We start from the raw sequence: 15,107 nt of genomic DNA on the forward strand, positions 1-15,107 counted from the left end.
TACCTGAAATTTAAGACTTTTCATCATATACTGATACTAAATAAGCATTTGAGGACACTATTTCTATTATAATAAAGCCCTAAATGAGTCCAGATTAAGGACTCATCACCCCTCGTCGAAAGGCCCAAGGATAACACAACCCTTTCCTTCACCCTTCAAAGGTGGTTTATACCCTTGTCCTATTTCTTCACTCTTACACTTTTAGTTTTAGTTCCAGTTTGGTCTACAACTTTACGGATTGTTATAGAGACTAAAAATTGAACTAATATTGATAGCCCGGTCAATGCACAAGAAAATGCATTTGTTTACATCATTTAATATTTCTCTCATTTGGATATTAGTGAGTATCTTTTAAAACAACTATTGTAATAAGGGAGTGAGGGTTGTAGTTTTTCTCTATTACATTTATACTTGTAGTCAACTTAAGAAAGTTTGGACAAATAGAGTGATATTGGAAGTGAAAAAATCGATTATTGTACTATGGGTGTACATGGTCGGGTTAGTTCGGATTTTTCAACCTTGGGGTTTTTTGAATATTTTTGGATTTTTGTTCAAGTATTCATATAATCATATAATTTATTTGTACTTCAAATATTTCTTTAGTCCTATCAAAATACAACTATCTAAGGCATTCCTTAAGAAAATAATGATATGATTAATGACAATAAGTATCCAACAAAAAATAATAATAAAATAACGTAAAGGAAATACTGCAAATTAATAAGTCATAATGAGATCATAATTTATAAGTAGTAAATCATGCTAAAATAATTTTAATAAGTATTAGTTACATGACTAAATATTAAAGGAAATTAAAATTAAATAATTTATTTAATGGTCAAAACCAATGTAAAACTAAAGAACAAGTATTCAATATTATTTTCATTCTTAGTTTTGCATTGATTTTCTTTTTGCATAAGTATTAATTTGGTTTTAGTTTAAGCTTTGTTATAATTATCAATATAAATGAACTATAATCTTTAGTGGACCATTCAGAATTGTAAGTTCTAAACTTGAAAAAATATATTAAAAGATAAAAACAATGAAAGAGTATAGAAAATATTTAAAAATTGTATCAAAGTGAATATGTTTATGTATAAAATAAATTTTATAATTATCTATATAATGTCAGGTTGATTTGGTCTCGGGATATTTTTTTTCGTAGTCAAAATCAAACCAACTCAAATATAGTTGGGTTTTTTTAAATCCAAATCAAACCAAGTCAAACCAAACTACTAGTCGTATTTTTTTTTATTTGACACAATTTACGATTTAGTTGAATTTTTGGTTCGATTTTGTACACCCCTATGTCGTACCATAAACATAAATTTCATTTTAAATTTGATATTATGCTTTATTTTTTTTACATTTCTTTTGACATAATTATTACTTATATAAAATATGTAAAAGAAAATAATATTTATCCTTCTAACATGTTCTTTTATTTAATTAATTTTATAAACATTTTTTTAAAAAACAATCCATGCAAAAAAAAGAATTAAATAGTGCCGATGTTGAATTTTTTTTCTTCACTAAAGATGAAATATCTACTTTTATGCTTTACACTTTTCTTATCAGTTGTTATTATTATCTTCTTTCTTATACTTGAAATTGTTACACTTGAACTATATTGATGCCCTCCCTAAATTCCATTAGTGAAATTTCACAATTTATATTTTTGTTGTTATTGTTGAATAACATTGTAAAAGAATTAATATCAGTTAAGTGAATTAGTTCGTACAAAAAGAAGAGAGAATCATAAATAATTTTCTATAATGGGTGATCATTTAAGTTAGAGAAAATGGTAGATGAGCCCCCAACCTATTATCGGAATTACAACTATACACTTATACTTTACCGGGTTCTATCACCCCTGTGAATTGTTTAACATCGAAATTATTACCTCCCTAATAATTCACAATCATATTTATGTTGATAAGTGAAATCTACGCGTTTGAAACGTGTAGTTTTTTTTGAATTTTTTTCTTGCAATTTTTTATTCATTATTTTATTCAGTTTTTCTTTTTTCTTATTCCTTTTATTTCTTTCTCTTCCTCTCCTTGTTATTCCTCTTCTATCCTTCAATTCCATCTTTCCATAGAAAGGTAGAGAAGCGGGAAAAATAAAGTCAGCAAAAAATGTGAAGGATGTTTCACGAGTCCTCAAATTGGACTCACTAATGCCTTATCTAATGCAAATAGTGTTCTCGATTGTTTATTCTATCTCAATATTGTCACGAACCGAGAGTACACTCTAGAAAATATGGTATTCTCGAGTGGAAACATGACGTACTTGACCTCTTGTAGGTCTTGTACAATCCCCTTGACATCATTCATTGCATACATGTATGAAAAGTAGTGCGGAATTAAAACTTTTACACAAAATAATAATACTTCAAAATATCTCTTTTATAGAAAAACATAACGAAAGACTAAGTCTCAAAGTCACCATCTTAGACATTCAAATATATTGGGACACGAACCATACTTCAACATACATAAAATAGCTATGTCTAATAAAATTCTTTCAATAAGGAAATCTAAACATAATGATGTCCTCGAATCTAGTGAAGCCATACCAACACTTGCTTTAATGGAGTGCTAATCCAAGCTTCACTTCGAGACTCCTATCAAATGTCACCTACATCTTTAGAGATAGACAAAATATATGGAATTAGTATATTATAATGTACTAAGTATGTCATAATGCAATCAAATCATCTAAAAGGACATTTGCATCAAATATGCTCTTTTTGTACTAAGTATATTTGAATTAGTATATTATAATGTACTAAGTATGTCATAATGCAATCAAATCATCTAAAAGGACATTTGCATCAAATATGCTCTTTTTGTGTAAAACTTCATAAAACAAGTATAAGAGATCACAAAAAATTACCATAAGCACATATAGTAATATTCTACAATATAACACCAATATTACATCAATTCACATAACCATGAGACCTCTTACCAATGGTGATTCTAAGTCTCACTTCAATGAGTTATAAAGCAACCGCACATGCAATCCCTTCACACACACATCAAAGTGATCCTTTAGATTACCTAATATAAAATTATTCCCATTTCATAAATTAAACTCCCTACCTAGAATTACTCTAAGACTCACCTAAGTAAGACACGAAGAAAACGCCTATATACTCTCTCCAGGCCTAACTAAGCAATCCTTCAAGCTACTCTAGATAAGTAACTTTTCATTAACATAAACCTTTTTTAAGGCATTATGTTTATTAAACCATTTAAGAGACATTCAACATTTAAGGACATTCACATAATGGTCTTGGAGAAGACCTAGGAAAATCACATAATTAATATCTTCAAATCCTACTCATACAATTTCTAGATAGTGTCTCATTCAACTACCTAAACATTATAGTACTTGTCCAACACTAGCTTGTATCCCACATGATGAGAATAGGCAATAACCAACATAGATCATACTAGCTAGGCATGGAATCCGGAGTCAACCCTACTTTGATATAGGTGTTCTACTTGCCAATGGTAGAACTAGGACACAACCCATGTAGGCACATGGTTAAGGAATATCAAGGGTTTCTTTGTACTCTAGTCTCATATTACAACTAGAGCCACTCCCAAGATACTGACTCAGTGCTAGCCTTTGTCTCATAGTAATTCAATAAAGGAGCATATGAAGATGTCATGACCCGCAAGCACCCCCTAGAAGTTAGGAAGAACCCTTGGGTCATGACAGGGCGTACTTGACCCTTTGGGATCTTGTACAAGCCCTTTAAATATCGTTCATTATATAAGACATGAAAAGTAGTGTGGAATTAAAAAATTTCATGAATAATTAAATAAAGGAAACATTTTTCATAAAATACTAAGGAGATCTCATCGTCACAAGCCAATCTTCAAGAGATGACATAACGTCTTCCGGACAAGGCCCTTTACATTGAAAGAAAATACATAATAAGTGTTGAAATAAGAAACTAAGAGAATAGGACTATGTCCTCGGATATATAAGGACATACTTTGTCTTGAGAGAGTAGATTCCCAAGCTTCGCCTTCAATTCTTCAAAAGCCTCCAACCTATATTTATTAAGTATAGAAAAGTATGGGGTTAGTACAAATAATGTACTAAGTATGGCATATGAAAAAACATGCAAAAAGGGTCATTTTAGTGTAAATACATTTTCATGCCAGTTAAGTAAAACATTCATGTACATAGAAGTGAAACAACATAAGAATCATCATTTAACACTTAGAGAAGAATTCCCAAACTTTAAGCAAAAAGGAGCATTTTACAGTAAACTTCCAAACCTTATAGTGAATTCATTTTTTGACTTTACAGTGAACTATCCCTATTCCAAAATAGTGAACTCCCAAGGCCAAGAAAAGTGGAAGTGAACCCATTTCCCTAGGATTTTCTCTAACTATGTTAATCCTAAGACTCACCAAGGTAAGATATGATGGAAGTGCACATACACCTCCTTCAATACACACCAAAGTGATCCTCAAGACTACCCCTTTTGTCTTGCTCACCTTGCAAGAACAAGCCCCCACTCAATGAAAAGACATTCGAAGAAAACTTAAGCAACACACTAAGACTTCCCTTTCGGTATGTCTACTTAGTGCAATTAGTAGATGGCGTACCATTCCACCACCTACCCTAAGTAGTACCCTCTTTTATAAGGCATAGAACCAAGACTCCCCTTTCGGAAGGTCTACTTAATGCAATGGATAGATAGCATCCCATACAACCACCTACCTAAGTAGTACGTTCTGTTAGAAGTCTTAGTTCATTCAATTCACTTAAGGCTCTCCAAGACTCTCCTTTCGGAATGCCTACCTAGTGCAATGGATAAATAGAATCCCATTCCACTACCTACCCTAAGTAGTACACTCCTTTAGAAGACTTAGCGCTTTCATTACTTTTGTGGGGTTTATATTAACCGACATAGACCATGAGAGCTACACATGGAATCCTGACATTAGCCCCTATCGGATGAGGGATCCTCACTTGCCTAGAGTAAGGTCATTCTCTTAGCCTTTACATGGCTTACCCAATAGCTACACTGATGTGGGCGCATAGTTAAGGGATAAGGAGATTGCTATTAAGTAACTCATTCTCTGAGGAGTACTCATCTCAAGAGGTACTTTGGAATACAACATCTCAACTCGTGAAGTGTAACCACCCCTTCTTCATATCCTCTCGGTGCTAGGCATAATCCCCCACAGATTTTAAACATTATATACTATAAGTTAAGGATAACTAGTGAACACCACATCTCAACTCACGAAGATAATTCATCCTCCGACCTATTTTTGAAAGCTCTTAGGATGTAGTGAGGTTGCTACGAAACACTTCATCTCAATTCACGAAGAGAACCCAAAAACTCCCCTTTTGACTTAACTTAGTTTCATTCATTGATTCATCTGTGAGTGTGTGAGTACATGTGAGCACACCATGCACATCAACATCATTTCATTTACATTTAACTTCTATATATGATTAGACCTTCATTCATCATGTTACACACTTAAACATGCTCAACATATACACTAACTTTATTTATGCATAATCTAGGCAAAAAGATACAATTCAAGCTTCATAATACATATCAACATGAACCTCATCATTATCACTTCATCTCACACACTAGGACTTCAAGGCCATACTCACAATACATACCAAACATAACCAAATACAACAAGTAAACACCGCCACCAAGAAGGTGGACCATACTACTCAAGAGCATTTCATAATAAGAGTTAATCAACATAACCAACTTACCCTTTAATCTAAGCTCCCATCACCTATAACCTTTTACTCAATAATTGATAATAAATTAGCCCTAGGTTAGTATCTAAACAACAAAATCAACTCAAAGAAACCAAAGCTCAAAGACTACAAATTTATGCTCATTTAACCCATTCCTTAAGTCAAAATTTAACATAAAACTTTAAAATGTATTCATTGAAGTTTTAGCATTAAAATCACCAACTAACATTAGAAACATCATTTTTACATCATTCAAAATGTTTTCATGCAAGAACCATATTTAGAGTTAAAGATAGAAGAAGTTAGGGTGGAAAACCTTTTTAAAAAAATTCATTAGAGGAGACTCCTTGAATGGAAGGGAGTTCAAGGATGCATACCATACCTCAAATAGAATAAAACCCACTAATTTTTATGAAGAAACACATCCAAACCAATCTCCTAGTTCTCCTTACTTAAAAACCCTAAAAATATCATCCTAGGGTCATAAAAGACTTGGGTGAATTTACAAAACACCCCAAGCCCTCACAGTGAAAACGTTGTAGCTTTTGGCAGGACCCATCGACGGACCTAAGCAACCGGGCATCGACAGGATGATTGCCCGTGCCGCATGAGCGTTGCTTGTGTCTTCAGCTGGAAAATTTAGGGTTGGACTCCAGGACTAAGTCCCAAACTATGCCCCAAGACGACGGGGCATCGATTGACCCAAGGGGCATCGATTGCCTCCGTCATTTGAGGCTGGTTTTGGGGAAGTTTTGGAAGGCTTCCTAGGTGTTGGGGTCCTCTTCTAGGGCCCCTCGTGGGTTCTAAGTGGGATCGTACGTAGACTTTAAACCCCTATACTAAGTCATTTTGGTCTTAAGAACATCCAACATCAATTTAGATTAAAATGAAAACGTAAAATTCACTCAAACACATCAAGACACGTTAACACTTTCTAAGACACACCTTCTGAATGCCATGGACGTTCTTGAACATTTGATCTCCAAACATAACCAAACTTTACACACTGTCTAAGAACATCAATGTAACTCATTTTAAAACAAAATTAAATCAAGAAAAAATCACGATCTCTAGTTTGCCTTAGTTCATATTAGGGTGCTACAGAAGAGGTAGCATATCTTGTTCATAACAAAATCATACAACAACATACCAAGGAGGGTACACTAAGGTTGCCTACAATGGTTATTAAGATAGCTCAATGACTTTCCTAATGAATATTTTATACCTCTCTAGCCAACAAACCCTAAGTTCATCATTCACACGAGAAGGATACTACTACGACTTTCAACTTCAAGGATATACATAACCTTCTTTCTAAAAGGTTTCACATAAATGACCTTCTTTACCTTATTCAAGATCATATTCAAATCATACATTTTCACTCATGACAAAGGTTTTTTAGCCTACTAAGTCAAGGATCATATTCATATTCTTTCATGTATCAAGTAAGAGACATAGGTCTACCTGAACAAGACACACTTCATTATTATTTTATCACATGTACAATATCATTCATGTAGCACATAGGGTCAACTAAGTATACTTACAAGTCACCCTACACACTTCTATCGAATCATCAACATAACGCATCATAATGTTCATATAGTCAACTAAAAATATTCACACTTCAACATCAAGTATACACATACAAGGCATCCCTATAGTCTATCATGATCACATGTAATCACTTAGAAGAACACATACTTTGACTTCATCTCTACACATAATTCATCAAGATCTTCATGATACTCACATATTCAAGTTATAAAATGATAATATCATAATTCATAAAGTAATGCCGACGATGCCATATTATTTTACAATTCATAAAGTATTGTCGAAGAGGCCACATTATTCAAAAAGTATAGCACATATGCACCGCCACCATAAGTGGACCGTACAAAACATCATTATAATTCAAGACATATACTACACAATATAGAGAATATTAGGTCAACATACCACCAATCCAACCTCACAACTCCAATCCATAGTCAATTCAACCAACTCAATACACAAAGGTTCCTACCAATAACCTTGATCACCAATTCAATTAAATCATCACAATATACAATGAATACAAGATAATACAATATTAATTCATCAATTTAGGACATCCTATATATAATTCTGACATGATTCTTTCATAATTCAATATCCCAAAATAAACTACAAAAGAATTCAATAGTATAGACATGATGAAATCATCCATAATATAGTCAAAACTAGGATTGCATGGTTTGCATGGGTTCATAGAGTTTTTAGTCTAAAATCATAAAATGAACATCAATTCAATCATAATACATTTATTCAAAACGTTTTATGAAGAATCCATGGCTAGACTTCAATTTGGAAATTCATACTTTGATAAAGTCTTGGAAAACCACTTTGAAGGTTGGATCCTTGAAGAAAGATATTCAAGTATGAAAACCATACCTTATGTGAATCAAATCTCATGAAATTGATGGAGAAAATCTTGGAAATCAGTCTTCTCCCTTGGAGCATCAAACCTTCATCAATGCAGATTTTTGGAGAGGAGGAATGGATGGATTTTGTGTTTGAGTTAAGGTTTTAGCTTTGCTAGGTGAATTTAGGGGATTAAAAAGATTCAATAACATTAAATAATTAATCCCTAAGTTATCCAAAATACCCCTACACATAATGGATATTTTAGCCAATTCAAATTTGACTTAAAAACGAGCGACCAAATGTAGAACATTATTGCGCGTCGCGGAGGCACTTCAAGTTCTTGGTTCTAGAAAATTTTGAGACAGAATGGTTAGATATGTCCGCACTGTCGAGCAGCCATTGCCAATTCTTGGCTAGCATGGCAAGTTGCTTGACCCATGTTGGGGCCCTCCTTAGGGACCCCTAGGCAGGTCCCTAGGGTCGTTCTAAGAATATTCAACCCTTTACATGTCAAGATATGTGTAGGAACCATCAATACTCATTTTCACCCTCAAACCATACCCCAAAACTCCAATACAAAACACTACGACAGACTAGTTCAACTTCGACTAGTTTTCGGACGCCTTGAATGTTTCACTTCCAAACTCTTTAAATTGACTTCTAACACTATTATTAACCATTTTAGAACTTTATAACCATATTACACATATGTTAGGATCTAGATTCACCTAATTCATTTTAGAGGTGTTAGAGATATCTTATAAAAACTACTCAGTTTCAAGTATTTGAGGATTTGGTTGGATCATGGACACTTGGGCACAAAACAAAAGAAAAACGGAGAAAAAGAAATGAAGATGAAAAGGTGAGAATCTCCTAGAACATTTGCGATCCATTGCATAGAGAAGGTTAGTCTTCTATTACAGCAACTAAGCTCTGAAGGAAGTGAATCAAAAGGCAATGAAAAAGAGCAGTTGGCGTTTTGCTGATTAGTTCCGCAATGCAGAAGATTTTCGCCCATCTATCCAGAACACATAGACAAGGAGGTCAATGTGCAAGTGATAAACCAAACGAAGGGAGACTCACCGAATCACTCGGTGAATCATGACTAACTGCACTGAAAAGAGTCGCCAGCAGAATTCTTAAGTCTATAAACTATGAACTCTTTTATTATTAAGATATAAATAATTAGAGAATGAAACAATTTTACTTGATATTTTATTCTAGTATTGTTCTTAAGTTTTCTCTCAAGTTTGGAGAGGGTTTTTTATGGATGTATAAAGTAAGAAGCTCTTCTTCCAATTTCGGAAGTGGGTCTTCTCCATTTACCTTTGCTTGTTTTAAGGTTTAATCTCTTATAACCACTTGATTCCTTTATAATTTTAAGTATATTTGATTATAATTTGATGTGTAACCAAAAAAAACCATTCATGGGAAGTGATTTAGCAATTATGAGTTTATTAATTTCTTGGGTCTTGCTTAATTGTAGCTTAGATTGCATTTTAATTGTGATTTCACCTATTAGTTGTGGTTTACTCTAATGGGTTTGTATATACATATACAAATCCACCATATGTTTTCAACTTTACCGAGATAAAGGTCGTGAAACTAAGACCACTAGAATGATCTCCTATGGAGTGGTTCGACACGAGGTTTATCCCGAGAGGGTGAGCCCTAGTCCCATATCCGAGAACTCCGACCGAAAGAGAGAGAGAGAGAGTGGTTAAGTATTAGGCTAGATAATTTAGATGAGTGGGTGTCTGGGAGAAACCCATTTGATATAGGGTAAGTTGTCCAAGAGGGAACTTACTTTCACCTAAAGCTTAGCATAGTCATCATTGTCTTAAAAAATTAGCTACTGAAAGCATGTACCCACCACTTTTATCATCACATGTAACGATTACATACCAAGAATTATCTCACATACTTGTTTCTCATTTATTTATTGCATTATTCTACTTGTGACAAAGAAATATTAATATTTGACACGTTAATGTCACAAACTGAATTTAATTTGTTTTTATATTCAAAAATGGCTTAACGTATCACTACTTAGAATGGAATTATAAGTAGCTACTATTTTCACTACCACTCCCTTGGGACACGACCCCAACCTTTAGTTGGGTTACTAAACTAGCTTTGGTTAGTGGACACTCAGACTGTAGGCTAGTGACGTTGATCACAAGAAATAAATAAGAAAAGAATCAAAATGGCGCCATTGTTGGGGAGTGGTGTCACGTGATGATGTAGTTATTTAAAGTTTATAGTTCCTTGTAGTGTAGGTTTACTAACCTTAATTTTGATTTTGCTTTGCTTATTTGTTTTCTACAATAGGGGAACATCAATGGATGACCATTATGGATATCACACGGGCCACCCTCTGCTGAAGTTATTAAACTTCAGGGATAATAATTTGACTTTTAAAGAAGAGGGAAAAGAGACAATTATAGAATTGTAGTTGAGGTTCAAAGAAATATTGCAAACATGCCCATTCCATGGAATGCTAGATAAGACACTGCTAGATTGCTTCTACAGAGGTCTAGAGCTCAAGAATAGCAGAATAGTTGAACACATTTTTGGAGACAGAATGATGAGTCTACCCTATAGAGTTGTTGCAAACCTACTAGACAACAAGGTTGAAACAACCGAAAAGGCTCAAAAGAAATACGAGTGGGGTAAACTACTGATACATGTAGAAGTTTTGTCCAAATAGGTAGTGGGGTTGGAAGAAAAATCAAGAGGAAAGTACCAAAATTTCAACCTTTGAGAATGCACCCAAGGAAAGGATAAAAGTACTCGATCAAGTAACGATCCCCATTCAATCATTCAAAAGAAACTTGAAGAGAAATATAAAAAGTTCAATGACATGAAAGACAACATTAAGATGCTTAAAGAGACTACCACTGCAAACTACATGACAATTCAGCTACAAGATGCATAGATAAACCACTTAATTACATTTAATACCCATCATTCGCCGAGGATTCACCCAACTACACCATGGGTAACTCTGAGGATGAAGGGTAAATACTTAGTTGCATCATGCCACTACGTTAACTAAAGCATTATTTGGGAGGAACCCGAAATCCTTTAATTACTTTCCATTATATTGATAAAAATAATAGTGTATTGATTGTGCATGTGAAGTAAAGGAAGTAAGTGGAAAGTTGCAAGGTGACTAGAACAGGTCATTTTAGCGGAGTGCTTACAAGTTAGGCATTACAAATCACTTGAGCCATTTGATTTGATTCCCCTCAAATATAGAGCCTATAATATTCAGCGAAGGGGAGAGATTATTATTGTGTCGCCGATTTATTGGATGAACTCAATATAGACCGCTTACATGATACGGGCAACAGATAGAAATCATGTTATGTTTGGCGAATAACATAGACACTCGATGCCTTGTTGATCCCTTGTGCAAAAAAAATTTACATCGCCAAACAGGAGAAAGCTAGACAATCACAGGTAACAAGGTTAAAATTTCTATATCATGCCCTTCCTTTCGCTTTATCCCTTTTTCACAAACTCACACTGCATCTTAGTAGTCAAATTTCTTATATTTTCAATGTATTTTAAGTGTCAAGTTGTTCTCGAATTTGGATCGCATTGCTTCCTAGCACATCATTACAATATATTTTAGCAGCAATGGTTAACAATCATACCTATAAGTTATTTTATTGAAATTTGTACTCATTTAGATAATAATTAATAGTGTGAAATTTGCTAAGCCTTTGAGTTGATGGGATAGCATATATTTTCAATCATTACTCGATATTTCCTACGTAGTTGTTAAAATCCCTCTTGACTGTGATTTGAGTTGAATTGTTATGTGTTGGGATTGTGGAAATGTTATGGGTATTCGGCAAAATTGATGTTGAAAAGGTTTGAATCGCATTATCATGGGTTGTAGGGTTGAATTTGAAAGAAAAGAGTGAAAATAGGCACGTTGGGATATATGTCAATCTGAGTGCAGCTTATCGAAATTCTTAGTGGTTCTCCTTAACGTCACCATTTTGCCTTTAACTGAATGCTTTATGTATTGGCTGATTTTTAAATTTTGACAGTCAGATTGAGTTACGAATTACACTCGGTGACTCGCTAGAAAATTCCTTATTTGCCCTTTCTCTGCACCCTTATATCATTTATATGTCTTTATAATGAAGACCTTAACACAATCAACACGTTAAAAATTAGCTTGGCAAAGTAACTCTACATCAAAACCTCTCTTTCCCCCGTTCTATTTTATTTTCTAACTTATCATCAAAGTTTTTTCAGAAATGGCTAAACCAAAAGTCACAATAAGAATGATCCACCCAGGAACATAAGAGCACAAGAGCTTAAAGATAAGGAAAAGAGAGCGGAGCTAGCAGGATAGAGGAAATACAACAAGGAATTCAGGGCTAAAAGACGAACTGCCATCGACCTTAATATGCCTCCATGGGCTCAAAGGTTCATTAATGCTACACATGCCTTTAGGGCAGCTCATCAGATAGACATAATTATTGCAACTAATATAGCTGCAGAAGATAAAGCAAATAAAAAGGATTAAGAACAAGATGATAACGCTCCGAGGTCCCTTGTCGAGTTCCAGGCGGATGCATCAGGAACTGATGCCCCAGCAGGAGGAGAGGTTGCATAGAAAGAACCTTTCTTCACCCCTGCATGTGTCTTAACTTTATTCAATTCTAGATATTGTCGTTATTTCCATTTGAGGACAAACGTTTTCGCATATGGTGGGGTGAAGTCTACCCTTTTGACCTTGTTTTGGATTGTTTGCTTATTATGAATATTATCAGTTTTGTGAACATTTGGGTGGTCTATGTTTAAAATTAAATTTTATTGCTTTCACAATTGTTTGAGATCATGGCTCTCTTTTTGGGTCCTAATTTCATAATAATTTTGATCATTCCAAAAAATTCTCACTTTTGAAAATCTCACCACCTCTTGTGTTGAAAGTGGTTGTTCTTGTATAAATTTTTGTCTCAATTTCTATCAATGATGATGACTTGTAAAGTGCTCTCAATTGAACAAACATGAATGTCCGGCCATATGAGATGAATGAAGTTACATAGACAATGTGTAAACTCTTTGCATCTCGTTGTGATTAGCCAATTATTTAATTGGTTCTGTTTGCAATGACCATTGCACACTAGCGAAAGAGTGTACTCTTGTGTGAGTTAAGTGTCGATGCCTTGTGTGATGATCTTACTTTGAACTTTGCATAAATAAAGCTAGAATTTGCCCCATTATTCTGATTGATTTAGAAAGGTCCTCTCGAGATGATCTTAGGCAACATTCAAAGAGTGTAAGCCAACTATGACATATACCTCTTTTGTGGCCTACCCGTGAGCGTGTGAAACTTTGTTGAACACACTTTGAGCCTTACCTATTCTTTTGAAAACCTTGATAAAACCTAGACCTTACGTTATTCATCACCTATAATCCTCTTGAGATTTTATATAACTAAAAAGTTAACATAGGCCAAAAACCTAAGTTGGGGTTTGGTAAGAAGGTAAAGGAGAAGTCAAGAAGTGCAAGAAAAGTCTGGGAAGCCCATGGTATTGTAGGGAAATAGAAATCCTCCATATCTATAAAAATAAATAAGAAAAAGAAAAAGAAGTAAAAAAGAATACAAAAGAAGGTTGTGGAATAACAACATAAAAAGAAATCGGATTTCCAAGTATTCCATGGATAAGAATAAAAATATGACTTAAAGGCAGTTGACTAAGGATTGATAAAGGAAGAAAGGGGATTTTTTAGAAAGTCACATCTCATTGAGGAAAAAGTCACCAAGCCTAAATGACCATGCCCTTTGCACTCAATCCCCATTACAAGCCTTAGAAAGCTATCTTGAGTGAGCGGAACCGAAAGTCAATTGAGAAACAAGGGCAAAATTAAAGGTGAAAACATGCATTATATTCCTCTTTGTGAGTGTAACCATAGCATCAGATTCTTGATCCTAAGCTGATAAACCTATTTTTGTGAAAATGGAATCATTATTTGTGTAAGGGCATGTAGATACTTTTTGTTGAGCTTGAACTTGCATTTGTAAAGAGTATTGTGAGCTAGATAATCTTTGGTAATTGTGTGTCACAAATTAAATATTTGAGTATACAATTGAGCTATGCATGAGTAATTTGAGTATTGTTGTGCATATTCATGATTGTAACACTATTTCAGACATCCTACTTAAACGTCTAGACATGAGTTTTACTTGAGAACAAGCAAAAGTGTAAGTTGGGTGTGTCTCAAATTGGACTTATCTAAGGCCTTATTTTAATGCAAAAAATGTCTTCGGTTGTTTATTCTATCATTATATTTGATAAAGCTCCTAAGTTTCATGTATTTCAGGATTTAGTAGAATCATGGATACTTGGGCACAAAACAGAAGCAAAATGGAAAAAAGAGTTGAAGATGCAAAGGTGCGAATGACAAGAACACTTGGTGGTCTTCTGTATAGGGAAGTTGCGCCTTCTATTACAGCAAGTGAGCCTTGACGGCATTGGACAAAAGGCGACGAAAAGGAGCAGCCGGCGCTTTGCCAATCAAATCCACAAAGCAGAAGATTTCTGCCCATCGATCCAGAACACATTTATAAGGAAGGAAATGTGTAAGCGGGGATGAACTGCATGAAGGGTGATTCACAGAATCACTTGGAAAATCACAACTAACTCCCTCGAAAAGATTCGCCAGCACAATTCTGAAGTCTACAAATACTAAACTCTTTTATTATTAAGATATAGAAAATTTGAGAGTTAACCTATTACACTTGATATTTTATTCAAGAAACATTGTTCTTAAGTTTTCTCTCAAATTTGGAGAGGGTTTTTTTGTGTAAGCTCGAAAAAAGAAGCTCTTCTTCCAATTTTGCAAGTGGGTCTTCTCCATTTACCTTTGTTTGCTACTTTTAAGGTTTAATCTCTTAAACCCACTTG

This window comes from Solanum lycopersicum, chromosome 3, assembly GCF_036512215.1.
Source record: "Solanum lycopersicum chromosome 3, SLM_r2.1".
Lineage (NCBI taxonomy): Eukaryota > Viridiplantae > Streptophyta > Magnoliopsida > Solanales > Solanaceae > Solanum > Solanum lycopersicum.